This window comes from Ictalurus furcatus, chromosome 4 (assembly GCF_023375685.1).
Source record: "Ictalurus furcatus strain D&B chromosome 4, Billie_1.0, whole genome shotgun sequence".
Taxonomy (NCBI): domain Eukaryota; kingdom Metazoa; phylum Chordata; class Actinopteri; order Siluriformes; family Ictaluridae; genus Ictalurus; species Ictalurus furcatus.
In genome coordinates, this window is record NC_071258.1 from 26574369 (window position 1) to 26597418 (window position 23050).

At 37.3% G+C, this 23050-nt stretch overlaps 1 protein-coding gene across 1 annotated transcript in view; it reads left to right on the top strand.

Annotated features, from left to right (window-relative positions):
• LOC128606903 (P2Y purinoceptor 3) overlaps positions 1-23050 on the top strand; it is a 36260-nt gene that overhangs the window by 2398 nt on the left and 10812 nt on the right. The gene's annotated exons all lie outside the window — the stretch shown is intronic.

Here is a 23050-nt window from a genome sequence, read left to right on the forward strand (position 1 = left end):
AGAGCATAAAATATTAGCTTCTACACCCTATGTAGTGCACTGTTTGTTCACTAGAGGACCAAATTTTGGGATCAAAACAAGACATTTATGAAAGGAACATAACAAAGCCTTAATATAACAGACTAATATAAGTAGATCATATTGGGGGTTTCCATATTATTATTATTATTATTATTATTATTATCATCATTATTATTATTATCATTATTATTATTATTATTATTATTATTATTATTATTATTCCTCTTTTTCTTATTCATAGTCTTAATAAATCTTTTTATAGCACTTTACAGTAACTGCATCAATAGTAGGGCAGAAAATAGAGAAGATTTCCAACAAGTAGACAGCTAATCTGTCACAGGATTTTAGCCAGAATAGTGAAAAGGCCTGAGAAAACAGCTGTATTGGCAAGATTTAAAGACAGCAGGTGTTGGAAATTGCTTAACTGCGAAAGGGCCAGAGTTAGGGTGTCGCTCTAGAGATAGAACAATCACAGAAGCTACAGATTTTCAAAGGAATAATTACTGAGCCAGCCAACTCATGGAGGACTATTGGATATTCGAGGGTATGGATAAAAAAAAGAGTGAGATCTGCAATTGAGACGAATTTTGACATTAATGTATGTTTTTAAAAGGAATTGCAGTGAAGTTGTCATATTTAGCTTAAATCAAGTGTTGGTGAGAAGCCAAGCAGCCAAATTTTAATTCATTGTGAGTTTATGGAGAGAGGTTTTACTCTTGGACATTTCATGCATGGTGCGTATAAGGATTATATCCAGACCAGCAACATAAAATGCACGTGTAAATGCGTAAATTTAAAACAGGTTTAAATCTGACTGCTCAAACCTACATCCATCTTGTTAAGCCATATTTGAGAACCAATATTCTTCCTAATGCATTAAATGAATCATGAATGCACATGGCTCATGACTGCATTGAAATTGAAAATAGCATGTAATATAATAATTTTTGGTCCACCAACCACAGGGATTACAGCTGATACCATCAAGAGAATAAAAACAAATGCAATAATAAGTATGTTAAGTTTAGCAACCTGTACAGCATCTGTGTTCTACTAGCAAAATATGACACCACTCATAATAGGAGCTACTGTATGTTGAAGGTTTTCTGTTAGGAAAATGCTGTTGCAAGCTACTTGTGGAAGAACATTTCATAACATGGGTTATGATGTGCACTTTTCCGCTTTTGCAGACTAATCTGAAGGCTGTGATAATACAAGCAAAGTTAACGAATAATACTAATTTAAAAAGAATTTAGGGCTCTGTCCCAAATGGCATTCTGCACACTAAATAGAAAACCTAAATAGGATTCACACTACTGGTGTACTTAGATACTACTTAGTAAGTGGTTGTAAGTGGTTTGAGACACTGTCCAAACTAGATACTTTTTACACAAGTTTTATGAGAATAAAAACTTGATTATACATGTCAGTGTGACTGTCACAGTTACTAAGTACTTGGGGTTGGGTTTATGACTGTACCTCCTCTCAGATGTAATGATGTATCTGAGCTGGAATATGATGTATGTGTTTGAAAATTCCTGCCAGTTTGAATCTGGCAGCTCTGACTGTGAATTAAAAATTGATATATATTTACATAATGTGGACATTGTTGAATCAACACCCACGAATTATATAATTTGTTATGTCCAGGTAATGAGCACCCAGTGTTAGTGAACATATTTTTGTGTTAATTCAGCACTGTAAGAGTTAACCTAAGGCATTTGGTTGTTCATGAAGACCATGTGTTCAGTCATGTGATGTAAGTTCCACTTCTACAGTTCTTGCAGTGTTTAGTTCTATTTTTGCAAGCTGTTACTCTGCCCCATGCTTTGCCACTGTACAACCACATGTGCGTAAATCTTCAGTGAGGTGGAATGATATGAAAAATGTTAGAGAATAATAAACATTTAATCCAATATAATGACTACTATTTAAAGTGGACTTATTATAGTAAAAAATGAAAGGGACAGATTTTTTCTCGTAACCCAGATGTAGTGGATCAGTCTAGACATGTTTAGTGTCTGAAGTTTTTTTTTTATTTAGTTTGGCACATTAGCTATAATCTAACATCTCTAACAAGAAAGAGAAACTTGGCATTGTGCAGACTGCATGTCTAAGTTGCCACGCTGTCACACACATATTGCCAGAAGACGTAGTTTGACTTAGTAAAGCATTTGTACATAAACTGTTTTATAAAATATCAGGAAAAACGGCATACAAATCAAAACGGACCCTTGTAAAAGAAAAGTGATACACGCATATCACATACTTAAGTGCTACTGATACTGTAACTAAAAAAACAATTAAGTACATTTGTTATGTTTCAATATAAGATAATTATACCTGAATGCATTTAATAATAATACTTAATAATAATTTAAAAAAAAACATACTTAAGTACACACTTAAATAGAAACGGCTTAGAGACAAATAAACAATAGATATCTCTACCCACACACACACACACACACACACACACACACACACACACACACATCCACTTTAATAGGAACACCTGTACACCTGCTCATTTATGCAGTTATCTAATCAGCTAATCATGTGGTGGCAGCAGCACAATGCATAAAATCATGCAGATATGGGTCAAGAGCTTCAGTTAATGTTCACATCAAACATCAGAATGGGGGGAAAAAAAGATGTCTGTGTCTTTAACTGTGGCATGCTTTTTTTTGCCCCTGTACAGCCAAATAGGCTGTACAATGGGTTTGAGTATTTTTACACACAACATTGTCTAGAGTTTACACAAAATGGTGCGAAAAACAAAAAAACAAAAAACATGTGAGCAAAGGATCTGCAGGCTGAAACACCTTGTTGATGAGAGATATAAGAGGAGAATGACCAAACTGGTCTGAGCTAACAGGAAGTCTACAGTAACTCAAATAATTACTCTTTACAAGAGTTTACACTCTTTACAGTTTCAGTGAGTCTGTGCCCATGATAGCATCAGATTCTTGTTCTTGGCTGACAGGAGTGGAACCTGATGTGGTCTTCTGCTTGTAGCCCATCCACCTCAATGCTTCATGTGTTGTGCATTCTGAGATGTCTGTGTTTACAGCACAGCTCAGTCACATGTTCCATTAGATTGACAATGATTAATGTTCTGTGTGCTCGTAGTCGTTCTGCTGCAGCTGCATGCAGATGTCTTGTTGATTTGGCGTGTCTCGCAGGTTCGTGAACAGTGACAGTGTTGATATCTGGAGCAACTGTTTGCTTTTAAATCTGTGTGATAACACACTCCAGTGAAAGTCTCTGTGTTTGCTTTAAGGACTTTCTTGGATTAGCAATACTGCAATTTATAGTCACATCAATTGCCTAACCTTTATCTCTGTTTATCATATCATGATATTGTATTTAAAATATTAGATAATTGTTATAATTATACATGATCCTGCTTTTAAATTGGGCCTTTATAATTAATGTGAGCTTAGAAGAAATGCTAGCTGCCTGTAGGGAGCCTTTTCCTGAATGGAATTCACATGTAGTAACAATTTTATATTATTTACAGTCCCTTCACTCACATGCATCCTGTTAAATTGATTGTTTAAACAATAAATAGCTCTGAACATCGACTCTTGATTTCAGCCTTCAGTTTCAAGACTGCATTTGTTGTTAAAAGGATAAGCCAACATGAGGATCAGAGAGCTGTCTGTAGGAGAAAGGCAAGCTATTTCGAAGCTGAGAAAAGAGGGGAAATCTATCAGAGGCATTGCACAAACATTGGGCATAACCAATACAAAAATTTAGAATGTTCTGAAAAAGAAAGAAACCACTGGTGTACTGAGCAACAGACACTGAATGGGTTGGCCAAGAGAAACAACAACAGCTGATGACAAAAACATTGTTATAGCCAAAAACAACAGTCAGGGACATCACCAACAACCTCCACAGGTCAGGGGTGAAGGTATCACAATCCACACAATCAACAATCATCAGCAGTAAGAATCAGAAAGCCAGGTTAGAATTTGCAAAGAAATACAGAGATGAGCCACAAAAGTTCTGAAACCTAGATTAACCTCTACCAAAGTGATGGAAAGGCCAAAGTGTGGAGAAAGAATATGTCCGCTCATAATCCAACACAGAGAATCTCATCTGTGAAATCCTGAAGATTCATTCAGATTTAGTTTCATTGCAGCTAGTTGTTTGCAGTGGGATAAAAACTTCATGTATCACTTATAAAATGTGTTCCATTTTATAATCGGTACAGTTTGTAATTTTAAGTGTGAAAAAAACAGTGAGTGTCTCTTTTGGTCTTGCTCATATCTTAGGAATTAGGGTCATCTCTTTCAGACTTAATGCTAATGGTAACAGTAGGTGTCTTTGGTTTGTTTTCAGTGTGACTTCCTTCACAGCCAGCAGAGCACTCTTAAAAAAAATTACAGACTGCTCTTTCAAAATCAGTGACAAAATGGACATTTTGGCCTTATTTACAATTTCCTGTTTATTAATGATGACATTAAATACCATATAACATTGTAGTGGCAGTGCAAGGGTTCAGTGACTGCTGGAATATTGTTTAAAGTGGACCACTGTAAAGGTTAAAGTCTTAACCTTCTGTAATTTAACAAAACAATGTATAAATACATTTTCTCTGAAATATTGACCTCAATAAACCTAATTTTTCCCCCTGTTTTAATGATGTTTCCAAAGGAGGTGGTACCTCACAGCTATCTCACAGCTCCAGTGTCCCTGGTTCAATCCTGAGCTTCGGTAACTTCCATGTGTGAGTTTTGTATGTTCACTGTGTGTGTCACATGGGTTTCCTGTGGGTTCTACAGTTTCCTCTCTCCTACAAAAAACATGCCAGTAGATGGACTGGTTATAATAAACAGCCCTTAGGTGTGAATAAATGTGTGTGTTTACTTATACGTATGTGTGCATATGTGTGCATGGTCTGCATGTCGATGGACTGCCGTCCTATCCAGGATGTATTTCAACCTCATGCCCAGTGTTCCCAAGAGGCAGTTGTACAGGATTTCGCGGAGTTTTTTTTTGTGATTGTAGCGGCCAAAAATGCTTGATTTTGCTGAGGGTTTTTTTGTGCTTTTTTTGCGGATAACTACTTGACCTGACGAAATTGCAATTGCACTCAATTGTTTGCACGCTCTTTTGCAGTGATGTTTGTTGGTAAATGAGACTGTACTCAAGTTCGATGCACATGACTCGAAGAGGGCTTTGGCTGAATGCACGTTGTGAGGACATCACATGACGTGTCTTGGCCCAAATCTACGAAGAATCTGTGGTAATTTTGAAAAATTGCAAACTGCTTTGAATATTGCGGAGTTTCCTTGATGTGAGTTAATTTCTTCGATCGCAAAAGCACAAAATCCTGGAGGGACCCTAAGATAGGATCCACCGTGACCATGACCAGGATAAAACTGTTACTAAACATGAAGTGAAAGGAGCATTTTATGCATTCAGTATGTCATTGCTTGTAAAGAGGAGAGTTGTTTATCAGTCTGGCTGTCACAGATCTTTACTGTGTACCGTTTTCCAGACTTCATGAGTGTGGGCAGTGAGTGAGTAGACATGCTCACCCAAACATGCTTTGACCTGAAAGAGGAAAGCACTACTTTGATGCTCTTTCCCACTCCAATACCGTGACTCACACACATCTGTTTTTATAGCATTGTAGCTTGTCAGCCAAAAACCAAAGACACTGTTCAGTACACACACTGTACTTGGAACAAATAAATGCCCAAAGTGGCCACCTTAAGTTTGTAGTGTTTGAGAATTTAAGGTTGCCTTCTCAGTTGAATGCCACAATATTTACACTAATACATTGAACTGACAAACACAAAAGATGACCAAAACAACAACAACAACAACAACAAAAAACCCACAAGAATGTTGCGAATTAATAGATAGTATATAGCCAAAAATGAGCATGCATATATTACTTAAATTTAAATAAGTTGCTCTGTAAGTGATCACAAGTGTGGGAAAAAAAAACCCCCAGAACTATTACTTAGGGTTTAGGATCCACCAAAATGTCCCTAAGAGAAAGAAAGAACACAGCAAGTGAGCACACATAATGATTATTATTGTTAGTTATACTCACATACCAAACCATTAAATCTAGTGAAAAGAGGGGATGTTTTTGTAGTAGATATTTTCATTAATGCAAGGCACATCAATTACAGGATCCCTATTATGAGCTTGTTGTGTCGCTGAGAAGATTCATAAATCCAACACTATATTGTGATCTGATAGGAATAAAACAGGAAATTCGTCACATAGTAAACAAATACTACAGTGGACAAACACACACACAATCGCTGATTGACAAAGTACAAGGAGGCACAATCCCTCCCACAAGCTTCAAATGCATGCATGCTCGCAACACGAGTCTTATTTTTTCGGTAACATGCAAACCATAACATTTGTCTTAATGTGCTAACATACGAGCAACTTCACGTTGACCTAGACTACAAAAAACCCTATAACCTACAGTGTGAATGCTTTAACGTTTAGCATATTATGAAATGCGTCAGCACTGCTTTTTTCTTTAATCAATCAACAGACTGTTTACTGTAATGAATGGTACTGCATAATATGAAATACATTTTACTGTACTGTGCAAATTGTCGGAATGATGAAACTCCGGACCGAAATGAAAATGTCTTCAATTCACACCACGTGGTACCGGAAATTCCCTCTGGTGCCAAAACTGCACGTGCTATATTCACTCGTATGCACAGAGAGGACCTCAAACAAAACCATCTTATTTTTTTCTAACTGACTTTAATTCATTCACGTAGCTTGGTTCAAAACACATGATATGCATAAAAAACAATTCATATTTTTTTTAGTAATGTCAAAAACATTGAAATTAATTAAATGAGCAAAGTTTAATAAGGTTGAATTTAATTTGAGCCAAAATCTTTTTTTTTTCCAGTGTGCTAAGCAACATGGTTGGAAAAGTGGCATGAGTCGTGAGACCTTAGACTAATAAGAAAAACCAATACAACACCCTCCATTCTCACTATAACAGACTATTTTGCAATTAACATCATGATAATCATGAATCTGGTTTTGAGTCAAATAAGTATGAATAAATAAATTTATTAAGCATTTATAACATGTGAGTTAAAAATGGCTCATTATTTGGCAGGTATTTCATTAGCGTCACATTTTTTATTCATGCAGTTATAACCAAATGCCTATCAATGATTTATAATGTACTTGTAAATGAACACCTTTATAAATTCTTTACAAAGGGAACCTTAATGCAAAGTGTTACCCAAATTTGAAACTCTGTATAGTTTGTGATTTTGTTTGTGTCTGTGTCTGTTTTGTACTATTGTGTTGCCTTTGGGAATTATTTTGAAATTCCTGCTGCAGTGACATTTTGCATTCTGTTGTTGGACAGACTAATAATATTAAAAAAACAAAACATTTAGCTGGAAATTGTTTATCTTTGACAGCCAATATGTGGTATAGGATCCTAAATAAATCAACATGTGACTTCCTTTGAATTTCTTTTCATCTCTTGAGCTAATATTATCATGTTGAATAGATCTCACAGAATGACCAAGTTTAAACCCTAGTTACATTTACATGGAGAATAATATCTGTTAACCTGTCTGACTCATTTTTGAGTCATTATGCATGTTGAGGCTTTCCAGCTGCAAGACAATGGCCCTGTGGGGAAATAAAGTTTGTGTTAATTAATTTCAAGAGTGAATTCTGAAGAAGAATGATTTATTCTTTCTATATCTTCTTTCTCAACTGTGCATTTTTAAATGTAACGGTAATTTACATGTAATGGGAAGCAGCCACTGGTGAAACCTTGACAGTGGAGCTTAAAAAGTTGAAAAAAGAAAATATATAATTTAAGACTAAAAATATAAGAGATGAAGAGAACACTCAACTAACACAATGCACCAACATTAGCTCTTTGTAACACTTTCCCAACACACACAATCTTGCCAGAGTGATCTCATGGAAATATTGACATTTTGATTTCTATTATATATAATATCCCTGTACGCAGAAATTTTCAACAGGTTTCATTATGAAATAAGCTCAGATGTGGTTTATAGTTCAGCTGCATCTGCAAAACAGTTTAGTAAGTTAAGGTGACCTCTCTCTGACTGAAGGAAGCTTTGCTTTCCATATTAGGGATACATAATGAATGCAAACGATTGTCTTCCACTGAAGATTGCTGCGAAGTCCGTATCTAAACAACCCTGTCTTCCTCTTGCTCATGTTCCTGTTCACCCCCCCCCCCCCCCCCCCCCCCGACTCTACTAATTCAATTACACATCTCTAGCACTTAGCTTCAAGAACCCTGTGATGGCTACTTTTTCAGTGTCCTCTTCATCTGCACTGCTCTCAGCTAAACTGTCATCACTCTTATCTGTAACTGAAACAGCCAATGTTTTCCATCTTTCATATAAATTTATTGACATTACCAAAAATGCATAATAAATGAGTCCACTCTGTTCAATGGAGCCTAAATTATTCTATCGTGTAGTTCATGCATATTCCATCATAGGGTATTGTCATGCATACACAAAATATCATTTTTAATGTATTTGAAGGCCAATTTTTTTTAATTATTACATATTAAAGGCATTTAATTTATTTAAAACAACAAAAATATTAATTAAAATGTACTTGGATATATTCAAATACTTCAAAATATGCTAATTATACTGTGCTTCGAAACCATGTGTTACAGAAGCTACAGTAGCAGTCCTTGTGCATGTTGCCTTGGTAATCAAAAAGTTTACTCACATGGCAGAAAATAAAGGCAGGATTGGATAAAAGATTCATGTGCCATTATAAAAGTGAAATGCATTTGGTGGGATGTTTTTAAATTCTAAAACTACAATTTTTTTCTTTGCATCATTTATAAATGATGTGGCTCCATAGAAGGTTAAATTAACACACTCATACTGCATTATTGTTTCTAGTGTTCTACAGTTAATTCAGAGCAACATATATAGAGGACACCCGACATAATCTGTAAGCGAATTTTTCTGTTAAGGAATGTTTATTCAACATTTACAGAAAGAGTCTCCAGTGTCAGCACTGGTAAACCTTTGAGGATTATGTCATGGGAAAGTCTTCAAGTCAGAGGGCTTTTCACTTTGTAGTTTCTCTATAAAACTTGAGATTCTTCTTTTTTTGTCTTATAATAAAGAGAGAGAGAAAGAAAGAGAGCTGGGAAGAATGGGAATGACTATTTATAGCTGCTATATTAGTGAAAACAGGAGCTAACTTGTTTCAGGGACATTAGATAGACAACATTAAATGTAACTTTAATCAAACAAATAGTATGACATATTATTTAATAAATACAAACTGTTGGGAAATTGTTGTAGTACAAGAGGAATAAAACATTTTGGGGTGTGCTGTTACAAAAAAATTATTTTATGACTTCAGGATGGGAATGGCTTTCCACATTACACCACCCTATTTTCCTGTGGTAGCATGCCCTAAAGCATTTTATTCCTTACATCAGAACTTGTGCTTTTAGCCAGTGTATGCAGATAATCTAGCACTTTGCCTATTTAGAAGCTTGCTATTAATCTGCTGACTAATAAACCTGGTGGTTGGATGAGATAGGGCTCTACATAAAACACAGCTAAAACCAGACACAGAGCAGATGGACGCTATACTCATATGATCTCTAGCTATATGTTAAAATAACACAGCTAGCTTTATGCTCTATTTCATTACACAGTCACATGAAGCACCACCATTAAGAAAACAGCAACCATCAAGATATGTTGATAGAAGAGATTGTTATGAGTTTTAGAATTTGGGACTTTTCTTACAATAGCCAACATTCTGGTAGACATGAATTCATGCGTTTGGGACAGAGCCAAAGAGGCTTTTTAACTCAGACAGTTATTTTACTGCACTGACTCCACTGAGATATTTATTACACAGGGAAACTATTACTTATGATTTTATTCTAACCACAAGAGCTGAGCAGAAGTGATTTAGGGAAAAGTGCAGAAGTCAACTTGTAGCATCTTGCTAATAATTGAAAATATGATTGCAGCTGCTAATAAGTAACATATTAATTCATGGGGTAGTGTGTTACCATCCCGAAGTTGATTATTTTCCTATAACAGCACATCCTAAAGTGTTTTATAATTCCTCTTTTATGATTCATTTATCATTAGTCTTAGACTATGTCTAAGTCCCTGTGAATGAGCTGAAATGGGTGTTCAAAGAGTAGTTGACATGTTGGTTGAGCCAATTAATATGTACAGTCATGTGAAAAAATAAGTACACCCCATGGAAATTGTTGGCTTTTTTGGCATATTTGGACAAGCAAACATTTGATCATCTTTGAAACCATGCCTATTAATAAAGGTGATACACTCTATCAAATGACACATACAATTGACATTTTGTAGTAATTTTAACCATTTAAATTAAGAAAAAAAAACAGATCAGTCACATGGAAAAGTAAGTACACCCCTACATTTATCACACCTTCAAATACATAAAATTAGAATCAGGTGTTCAAGATTGGGTGCCAGTGGTTAGAACCTGCTTAGGGAGTGCAGGTGGAACCTGTCTTGTTTATACCCCTGGCAAGGGATTTAAAAAGATCTCCAAATTATTTGAAATTCATCATTCCATTGTAAGGAAAATCGTCTACAAATGGTGCAGATTTCAAAAGACAGCCAATTTGTCCAGGACTGGTCGTCCCAGCAAATTCAGCCCAAGTGCAGACCGTCTGATGCTAAAAGAAGTCTCCAAGAACCCCTAAATTTCATCACAGGATCTGCTAGTAAGTCTTGAAACAGTTGGTGTCAAAGTGCATGCTTCTACAATCAGAAAGAGATTGCACAAATTTGACCTGAACATTTTTTTTTTTACTGGAAAAAGCCTTTGCAAGACTACAGTTTGCCAATGTGCATATAGGCAAAGACCAGGCCTTTTGGAATAATGTGCTCTGGACCAACAAATCAAAGATAGAGTTGTTTGGCCACAGTAACAGCAGACATGTTTGCTGCAGACCAAAGACAGCTTTTCAGGAGAAGCACCTCATACCAACTGTGAAGCACAGTGGTGGAAATGTTATGGTTTGGAGATGCTTCATTGCCTCAGGGACTGGACAGCTTGCATTCACTGATTCCACTATGAATACTGCATCATATCAAAGAGTGCTTGAAGATAATGTGAGGCCATCTGTCCACAAGTTGAAGTTGAACTGAAAGTGGACATTTCAACAGGATAATGATCCTAAGCACATTCACAAATCCACCAAGGAATGGCTCAAAAAGAAGAAATGGAGGGTTATGGAATGGTCTAGTCAAAGCCTGAATCTGAATCCCATTGAAATGTTGTAGGGGGACTTGAAACGGGCAGTACATGCAACAAAACCCTCAAACATCTTGGAACTGAAAGAATATTCCATGGAAGAGTGGTCAAATATTCCAGCAATCCTCATGGACAATTATGAAAAATACATACAAGAAGTTATTTCTGCTAAAGGGGGAAATACTAGCTCCTGAGGCCAAGGGTATACTTACTTTATTCCACAGAAGAATATCACATCTATTGATATTTCTGTTGAATAAATGGTTTAAAAGGCTATTTTCCATTGTGGTTTTATTTGAGTAAATAAACTTTATTAGTAGGCACTATTTCAAAGATGATTCAATGTTTGCTTGTTCAAATATGTAAAAAAAAAAAATCCATCAATTTTATGGGGTGTACTTATTTTTTCACATGACTGTATAACACCAACATAGATTTCTGTGAATGTTGCATGTACATGTGTGTAATTTAGTTGCGTGTTCTTGTAAGCTTTATTTTTGAGATGTCGGTATGGCTTTGGTTATGGGCGACATTTGACTCTCGAGTTGGGGGGCAAGAAAAAAATTAAGAGTCTTTTTGTACCTGCCTCAGCAAAATATTCGCAGAAATTTAAATGGCGGCCACCAGACACGGCATCAAAGCGATTAACTGTTTTATCCAAATCCGCATGAATGGCCTATTCAATGTTCATTACTGCAATGTCCGACAGTCTCTCCTGTCTCATGGTGTTTCTCATGTATGTTTTCAGTCAACACAAGCAAGAAAAATTTCTTTCACACGAGGCAGTGTTCATCGGCACAGTCAAGAATAACTTAGAGGTTGCCAACATTTACAAGACTGTGGACTAGCTTTGACTCTTTGAACAGTGACAGTCGTTGTTCAAAACTCGCTTCTCCAGTTGACATAGCGTTGAAAAGTCTCCTCTTCGTCTCCTCTTCTGGAAATCCATAGTGATGACAAATAAATGTCAGGTCCTTTTCTGTGTCCGTATTAGAGCTAAGGATGTGATTAAGTGCAATCAAAGTGTTAATGTTCTTTTCCTGAAATCGCTCACAGAGCTCTTTAATAGTGTTGTTCAGTACGCTGAAATGCAATTCCTTGTAATAGTCCTGAGCTGAGGCTGGATTCGGTCCAGGCACTGCTGCTTTGTTTGTTCTCCTCCATGGATGTTGCGGGCCTCAGTAGTTGTTCTTATCGCACAACTTGACTGTGAACTCCCAAAGCTGCTGAAAGTGGTGATCAGTTCTCACTGCTAAAAGAGCAGAGATTGTGGAAGATGCTAGGCTTTTTACACTGGCATAATGTAAGGTGGATGACTATAATGCTTTGGACAGTACATTGCACGGTATGAGAATTTGTTGCATCAAAATGCAAGGGTACAAAAACTGAAAATCGGTCACAGATGTCAGCAGACTACTTGCCTGTCCCCCGACTTGCATATCGTTTTCAGAAATTTCACCAAGAGTGTCAACGATAGTCTCAAAGTTATCAAGTATGGCCTTGAGAGCTTCTGCGTGGCAGCTCCATCCTGTGTCACTTAGAGATTTCAGTGTGGTAGATTTACCTGAAAAGTCACTGCTCCGTTCTCGCAAAGACTCAAAAACAGCATGTCGTTTTGCTGATCCCTCGATGAAGTTATAGAGAGATTGAACATTGGTCAGCATGTGTCTCACAGCTGTATTGGTGCGACAGACATCCACAATGCAGAGGTTGAGGATATGCGAGTGACAATGGACATACATCACCAGTGGATTTTCTCTTAAAATGTGTGTAGCTACACCACGGTAGGTTCCTCGCATACTCGCCGCACCATCGTAACATTGCACACTCAAGTTGCAGATATCAAGCTTAAAGCTTGTCAGTACATTCTGAAGGGCCAAAGATTCACCATCTGTTCTGTCAGTTCTATAAAATCCAGTGAATGATTCATGGACATCGAGGTCTCTCTCGACAGATCTTAAAATCACTGCAACTTGCTCATGCCTACTTATAGCTTGCGTTTCATCCATAGGGGCAAAAATTCCGGCTTCATGCACTCGTTGTATGTCACTTTTAACCTGACTGGCCATTATATTGATCAACTCATTCTGGTGCTTGCTATGAACATAATTAAATGTTCTCTCTCTATTTTTGAATAGCCGGTTAATTAGTTGGTTATCAGTGGCCCTTAAATCCATCAACTGTAAGAAATTTCCCAGATTTTCTGATTCATCCGTTTCATCGTGACTACGAAGAGCGGCGACAGTAGAGCAAATTCTCGTTTTGGACGTTTTGGGTCCATGAACTGAATCTCTATCTGTGGAGGCCTGACTAACCGTTCCAAATTGCTGCGGAGCTGATGGCTCACATCGGTAATTCTCCTCTTTTGAATGAGTGACACTTGTCTGCTCAGTTACCTGTCCTCCATCAGCAATTTCTGTTCTTGTTTTCTTGGAGAAGTAATTATTCAGTGTATTGGGATGCTTAGCCATTTTGTCCAATCATTTAGTTTTCCCTAATAGCCATACTAACTATGGTAAACTAATACATTTTTATTTTGTTCTACTGCCCCCTATCAACATGGAGATGTACATATAAACACATATTAAACAGTTTTCAAATCTGAAACTCCATGACTACAATAAATTGATGGCGATATGGGAGGGGGGCCCCCCCTTTCCCCCCCTAATGTTGCCCATGGCTTTGGTTATGTGGTCTGTCTGTAGGAACAGTAATGTAAGCTATTGCAAGGTGACTCCCTGGTGTATGTAGGTGATCAGAGGTGTACAAATAGACTTTGATTTTTAAATAGTTTTATTTTTTATTGCGGCCGAGAGTTTTTCTGTTGTTATGTAGTTGATTATTAGGTTTTTCCAATGTGAGATAATGTTGTTTTGGGTTTTTTTTCCAGTTTGTTAGTATGATTTTCTTGGCGATTGTTAGTGCTGTAAGAAGAACTATTGTGTTTTCCTTAATTATTCTGATCCCAGATGTATTGCTGAGTAAGCAAAGTGAAGGGGAGAGTGGGATGGTGCTATTTAGAAAACAAGATATTTCCTTAGTGAGTCTCATATTGCAGCGTGTTGGGGTCAGAACACAGGGTCAGCCATGATACGGCACCCCTGGAGCAGAGAGGGTGAAGGGCCTTGCTCAAGGGCCCAACAGTGGCAGCCCGACCTTCCGATCAGTAACCCAGAACCTTAACCGTCAAGCCACCACTGCCCCTACTTCTATGGATTACTTTTGTATTGTATCAGGTGCAGATTAGTGTTATTAACTATGAGGGAATCTTCTATAAAATTTGTGGTCAAAAATCTTCTCTGGATGTGATTGCCAAGTCATCTTCCCATTTTTCTTACATGGTATGGTTATGGAAGAGTTGGATTTGGATATTATTTTATATATTTTGCATAAGAATTTAGTTGGTTGTGAGATATTCAGAAGTTTTCATACTAATGGGGGAAGGTCTAATGTGTTGTCTTTTTGGTTGATTTTAGAGCATATAATGGATCTGAGTTGTAGAAATTCAAGGAAATGTTTATTTTCTAGTCAATGCTTCTCAGCTAGGTATGGAAACGATGTAATGTTTTTTTAAAAATTGAATAATGAGTGAAATTCAGTATATTCCATGAGCTTTCTCTATCCTCTATATTCTAAACAGTTTTCCGACAGCACATTAAAAAATACTAATGTTACAGCCCTAGGTGTGTAATGTATATTATCGGTGGTGTGTGTTATGTCTATAAAAAGCTTCTAGAAGCTCATGTGCTCTATCTAAAGACTGTCATCTGCTGTGGAGTCTCAAATACCACCTGCTAGAGTGTAGTGAGCCACACATGCATGCACACACACATCCTGCCCATAGTCCATTCAGTGCTCTTATGCCCTCTCTCTCTTTCTCTCTCTCTCTCTCTCTCTCACTCTCTCTCTCTTTCTCACCCAGTTTGTCCTGTATACACTAGTACTCAGCTTAAATAAAACACACATATTGTACACACCGATTGTACTTTATTGATCCTGAAACAGTTGACACAGGGTGAAGGCCCACTTGGTAAGCAGTCAGTGATGAGTGTTTGCCCAATATCCATAAAGATCTCAGTGTGCTGCAGCTGTATGGTTCCTGCCCATGCACACAATTTTTTTTTATGATAGGAATGATAAAATCAGTGACTGGATTAAACTAGCTTTTTATTATACCAGATCTTTATCGAAAATGGTAAACACAGAAGGCAATGAAAAAGAGGTCAGTGTTCTTTTACCACGCTTAGGATATGATTGATGAAGTCGATGAATAGGGATGTTAATAAATAAATAAGTAAATGACACAAAGGTTCATTAACTTTTCCTGTCTTTGTGATGGAAATAATAAAGTCAGTGATTGTGAAGCTATTATATAAGATATAAGGTCTTACATAGGTATTCAGCAGATCCCATTAATTGTTTTTTTCACATTTTGTAGTGTTAAAACCTGGAACTGACACTGACTTAATTGGGCCTATATGTCATGAACACCATGCACAAAACAGCCCATAAAATTTAAAGGGGGTTTTGGGGTCAATATAGTTAGCAAAATTATTTACAAATAAAAAAATATAAAAAGTATTCATCTCTATTGAGAGCCAAAGCAGCCAAGAGGCCACCGGTACCACACAACATCATGCTACAACCACCATGATTCACTCTGAGGATGGTCTTCTTAAATTGATGCACAGCATTGAGTTTCTACCAAGTGTAGACCTTTGTGTCAAGGCCAAAACATTTAGTTTAGCTCTCATCAAACCAGAGAACTTTTTCCACTTTTGCAGAAATGCTAGTAATAACAGGAGTCTATGTTCCTCTGTCATATGATCATCATATGGTAAACTTTATGTTTGTATTTTATTAGTGGAAATGCTCATAAATAATTAGGTCACTGTCCCAAAGCTTCAGTAACTCAGTGACTCATTTAATGATAATAAATACAGAAGCCAATTCTCTTGATCTCACACTGTGATAGGAGCAATGAAGTTAGTTTTTTTATTAAAGTAAATAATTAGCGGAAATGCTAATAAATACACAAGTGAATTTCACAGAAGTCCATGCTCTTAACCTCCCTTCATAATAAAGTCATTGATTATAGATTATGTTTGGCTTAATTTCCTGTTTTTAGTTGAAAAGGGGTAATGTGAATGGAGCAATAACACCAGTGCATTTGCTAGCTCTTTATCAAGTAAGATTTCTGGTCTCATGCTTTCTGGCCTCATTTCTGTCTTTTATGATGGTTTGAGTTAGCCTTTAATTAGACAAACCAAAAGAAAGCCAATATATACTAATCCTGTGCTGTTTTTTGTCTTTGTGATCTGATTAAATGCATGCAGATTTGATGTTTGTTTATTAAGCCATATCTATAAATGCTAATTATGTCAGGATTCTATGCATCTAAGTTTTGTTTTTTTGTTTTTTAAGGATGCCAGATGTTTTGTGTGTGGAAATGTTAATAAAGGAATAAGTCAACAGTGTAGAGGTTCTTGCTTGCATTCTGTTCTTGATGCACAGCTGTTAAACACTTTGTGACTAGTACAAGTGGTCTTTCAGGTGCAGCTAGCCTGATCTTGCTTTCAGTATGCATTATGATAGGCATTCAGACTGAAAATAGAGTGTAATAATAGGACAATTGTATGCAATGGTCACCCTTATTATGGAAAATGATACTATGAGCACATCAGGATGTTTTTCTTTAAAGGAAACTGTATCAGTTCTCAGTCAGAGAGACACACTGCACTGTTTTACCAAAGGGGTAAACAGAATCATATTGCTTTACTTGTTTTTGTTAGTCGGGTTAAGACTGGAGTCAGGCTGTAGAGGTGTCTTATTTTAGGTTTAGCTTAGTCTTAATTCCTATTTCAGTCGTTTCATAGCAACAGAAACTGAGGAGGCTGGTATAAGTGGACAAGCCAGTCTAAGCCCCTATTGTTAAATGCTAGGGAAAAAAAAAAAAAAAAATTTGAACCACATCAGATTATTTACTAACAAATGTCTTTAAGTGGATTATTTTGGACTTTTGTGGAAATAAGTACAACAGCATCAGCAATCGTTGTAAGAAACATACACAGAATGATATGAAGAAGTGAGGCTGGAACTGATTTCTTTCTAGCCCAGACTGTAGAATTATGCAGCCTGTCAGAGGCAGCCATGTCAGGTGATTGGACAGACTGAAATGCCCCTAGATTTCTTGTGCATTTGGGGCTGATGTTTTTCATTCCACTTTGACTACATCTACATTAATCCTGATAAATTTGAAAACACATAATTTTCTCTACGTTTAGGCCTTCCATCCACACTCAGTATGTTTACATGGACATCAATAATCCAATATTAACCCGATTAAGACAATACTCTGATTAAGAAATTAGCATGTAAACAGCAATTTTTAATTACCTTAATCGGATTAAAGTCATACTCGAAGTAAACACAAATGGAATTAAGACATGCGGAGTATTCCTGTTTTAGTCACATTATTGACATGTATTACAGACATGTACACACCTTAATAACACTATTAATGCCGTGTGGGAGTTTTCACCGCGTTTTGCGACAGGACACGATCACACACGGCAGTGCTCAACCGTTTGAGGGCAAACAAGAGAGCACGGCTCCGGCCGAAACCACGTACTTACCTACTATATAGTAGGAGAAATACATGTATCTCAGCTACTATATAGTAGGTAAGTACATGGTTTGGGACACAGCACACGGCTTTAAGCAGTCGTCTATTTGCACGTATAGAATGACAAATAATTAACTGCACTTGAAGCTTTCGTAAAATTAAAAATAAAACACCCAAAACTGTATACGGTACCATAACAAAGACGAACTGTATGTTGATATGTGATATTCTGTAGGGAACGCCGGACGGCATGGCGTGGGGATGTAATGACGCGCCATTAATTGATCTATGTTCTATAACATGTAAAATGGGAACATGAAAGGAATATTCTAAAAGCAACTCATGTAAACACTTTAATCACAATATTGTCTTATTCAGATTAAGGTCAATAATTAGATTACTGCTGTCCATGTAAACATAGTCAATGAGACAGAGTTTTGTCTACCGAAAACTGAGCTTTTTGAAAACGCTCCCCCAAGTGGATAAATCTGAAAACACTGTTTCCGCATTGTAGTGTGGACTGTGAAAACAGATATTCAAAAACGATGACGTATTGTTACTCATGTGACCCATTCAATTCACAAGACGGTGAACGATGTTGTACTGCAGTTGTTGTGCCTGCTGTCCAGTTTGATGGCTTTGTTGAAGATTAATGTCACTTTGGACAACCATTAGATTGCATTTTGAAATACATACCTGAGGGAAATCAGGCAGGCCAAAGCTTCTTATGTTTTTAAGCATGCGCAGTTTGTTTTTCAGATGTTTTAGTTTGAACAGAGAGCGTTTTAAAATGAAAAGGCATTTTTCAGATCTAGCCAGATTAATGTGGATGTAGCCTTTATTGACACATCAGTAACATGTCATCAGCAGTGATGATGAAAAACAGTTGCGGTGTAATGAATGCGAATGAGGTGGATTATTTACTTTATCATCATTTCCCCCCCAAAACACTTATGGAGGAGAACCTAAAAGTAGATTAAGCACACATTGTCAAATGGAAGTACAAATTACACAAAAGGGCAGACAACAGAACACCAAGTATTTGGAGGAAAGATGGCATGAAGCTAGTAGAGAATTCCAGACATGAAGCACTTTGAATGAAGTTGCCTATAACTGGTTGTCAATAACTCTGTGTGTGTGTGTGTGTGTGTGTGTGTGTGTGTTTGCCTGACATCATTCTTATTATGCCATTGATGAGACCACATGATATAATATTTATCATATGTATCTGATGTACCTGACATAATGATATTTGCACCTTGTACTATTTTTGCACCTTATCATCATCATCTTCATCATCATATCCTCATCACCTTTTGCCCTGTGTGTCATTTGTTAATATGTCTTGGATATATAACTCAAATTTGCCCTCAGGGATGAATAAAGCACATCTATCTAATGCATTACTACTCTAAACCTTAATAGTTTTGTTGTGGAGCTCTTGAAAGATTTTAGCCTCCCATCTAATATCACTAAAGCGTAACCACTGTGCTTTGTTGAATGTGTTTCAGAACGTCACATCCATAATACAAAAATGTCACTTCCATGATGTTAGTTTTTCCTCATTAATTATCCACTAAACTAAATTATCAAATTGTAAATGAATATATTACTTTCAACTATTTGTCTCTGTTCTCCTTAAATGATGCCACGATCAGATAAAAAGCATGTCTTAGTGATGCTAACACTTTGCAGGTAAATATGAGTTTAAATATCACAACCCACCCGTTTTCTATACCGCTTATCCTACAGGGTCGCAGGGAACCTGGAGCCTGTCCCAGGGAGCATGGGGAACAAGGCGAGGTACACCCTGGACGGGGTGCCAATCTATTGCAGGGCACAATCACATACACATTCACACACCCATTCATACACTATGGACACTTTGGACATGCCAGTCAGCCTCCCATGCATGTCTTTGAACTGGGGGAGGAAACCAGAGAACTCTACACACACACAGGGCCATGGCAGGAATCGAACCCCCTACCCTAGTGTTACCTTTCAAAGGGCACTAAATCTAATATATTACTGTTAATACTAAAGATGTCACCAGATAATTTATTTCTGGGAAGTGTTTCATATTAATTCAATTCAATTCAGTTTTATTTGTATAGCACCTTTAACTATGGACATTGTTCCAAAGCAGCTTTACAGAAATATATAAATTCAGAATATAAATTGAAAATTTATTCATTTATGCTTAATGAGCAAACCAGAGGCGACGGTAGCAAGGAAAAACTCCCTGAGACGACATGAGGAAGAAACCTTGAGAGGAACCACACTCAAAAGGGAACCCATCTTCATCTAGGTGACGCTGGATAGTACAATTATAAATAAATCCCTTCTATAAATGTGTTAATACTACATGGTCAAATAGTGCAGTTGTGTAACCAGGAAAATTCATTACAGTTTTTAAATGAAGTCTGTTTTGTTCTCCACTGTTCATTGATGGAGACTTGAGACTTGAAAACCATCTTTATGGTTTGTATGTGGTACCATCCTCAACAATCTCAGTGCTCTTTAGGCTGCACCATGTGGGGCCATCCTCAGCAGCAGCATGTAACTTCCAGTTGATGAGAACTCAAACCAGAAGTAGGGCATCAGGATGGATCGGGCAGGTCCAGAGAGCAGAAGGAGTTAGGATCACTGGTTTCTCAGGAGTATCATGTGTAGCTCGACAGAAAGAGAGAGGGAGAGAGAGGGAGAGATTATTAGGTATGCTTAATGTCCCATAATGGTTAAGAACAATGTACTTTGCATGAATGTGAGCCGGGACTCTAACAAGACTAGCTATGACAGCATACAGGGCTCCCTGGGACATAAATCGACCAGCCACCCCACCATCAACAAACGTGTGAACGTGTGAAAGTGGCATCCAAACATCCCAGATATCTACCATATAAAGCATTACTAAAAACTACCACAATCACTTTAAACCCTTTTATGTTCTCTTATAAATGAACCAGCTAAACCAGCTAATCCTTTTTCACAGACAGACACATACACGCACATTCCTGTATTATTCTGTAGGAATGTGCTTCAGAAATGGCTGTTTGCATCATAGGATTTCTCAACCATTCCAGGCATCAGACTTCTGCATAGCCATCTTCCTGTCTGCAAATCCTGGACAGATAAAGCAAGCGCTTTGCTCAAAATGATTTATGGGCGCTTACATCACTTCTGTAGAAGGGAGGGAACTGTGTAAGAGTTGTTATCACCCTAAAATCTCTGCACAAACATGTTCAGACAGTGGGCAGTGGTTGGGAAATTGAGGTGTGTTGTTTCAAATTCAACAAGCATCTAGTAAGAGAATGAAAAACGAGAGTGATGAAAGTGTGTAGTCACTGCCAGATGTGAAGCTGTGTTGCGGTTATGGTGTTTTGTTTAGTTTTTACGTCAGGGCAAGGATTTGTGCTGGTGGATTTACTGTTCATTTAGAAAAGTGTGAGTCAAAGTTAACACTAACATTTTTTTGTCAAAGGTTTATTAAACATAATATGTTTAATAAAAAAATATAATATATGTTTTATGTTTAATAAAATATGTGTATTAAACATAACATGGATTAACTTCAACATGAAAATGCGGGCACTGCATTCATAACACGAAGAACCAAATTGAAAGCAAAGAGCAACAGTTCCAAAGCAGATTTTCAGAGCAATTAATTAAGCAATATCACACAAGCAAGAGATCTGTTATACTGAATATCTGCTGTGATTTGGCTGTAGACACGAGCCTGCAGGGCGATAGTCAGTATATATGATTGCGAGGGCACTTTAAAAAAGCAACACTAATTGGATGAACTCAGTCAGTCTTAATAGCTTACGGAAGCATTACATGTTGCTGGCTTCCTAGGATCAGCCGGCTTCCTGGTTGAGTACACAGCCTGTTGGCATGGGAAAGTGTTGCAGTTATTACAGAGTACAGATGAGTTTATTGAACTACGTTTCAAATCATCCATTATGTACATTTACATTTACGTTTATTCACTTAGCAGACGCTTTTATCCAAAGCGACTTACAAAATGAGAAAATACAAGCAAAGCGATATATCAAGCAGAGAACAATACAAGTAGTGCTACCAACAAGATCCATTAATTGAATTCCAGAAGAAACAAAGTGCGCAGAGTAGAGGTGTAAGTGCCAGAGTAATTTTTTTTTTTATGGGTTGGTTAGGTGTTCACGGAAGAGGTGGGTTTTTAGCTGTTTTTTGAAGATGATGAGAGATTCTGCAGTCCGGATTGAGGTTGGAAGTTCATTCCACCACTGAGGAACAGTTAGTTTGAATGTTCTTGAAAGGGACCTTGAGCCACGCTGAGTAGGTACTACTAATCGTCGGTCGTTGATTGATCGCAGATTGCGTGATTGAACGTAAGCCTTCAGGAGAGAGTTGAGGTAGGAGGGTGCTGTTCCAGACAAGGTCTTGTAGGTGAGCATCAAGGCCTTGAATTTGATGCGGGCGGCTATAGGAAGCCAGTGGAGGGAGATGAAGAGGGGTGTGACATGGGTTCTCTTGGGCTGGTTGAAGACTAGACGTGCTACTGCATTCTGAATCATTTGAGGGGGTTTGATGGAGCTGGCCAGGAGACCAGAGAGTAGTGAGTTGCAGTAGTCCAGTTTTGAGATAACAAGAGAATAACTATTCACACTCTATACAGTGCCCGCCACTAATATTGGCACCTTTGGTAAATAGGAGCAAAGAAGGCTATGAAAAATCATCTTTATTGTTTAACCTTTTGATCATTTGGTAAATAAAAAAATTCACATAAAATACTCTGCGCTCATGGATATCAAACAATTGCAAGCAAAACACAGGTTTATATATATATATATATATATATATATATATATATATATATATATGTTACACTCCTGCGGGCAGATGGCACTGCGGCGTCGACATGCACGAGCGGCTTTAGAGAGCGCGCGTGCACGAGACTCTTGTATATGGACACGCGCCTTTGTTTGTTTTGGTTCTCCCCATTTAAGCATTGGTTGATGTTCGAGGGTGTGTCTTGATTTACTCCAGGTGTCTGTGTTTTAGTTTGATTGTGTTTGTTATTTAAACCCCTCGTGTTGCTGTGCACTTCGGGCAGTA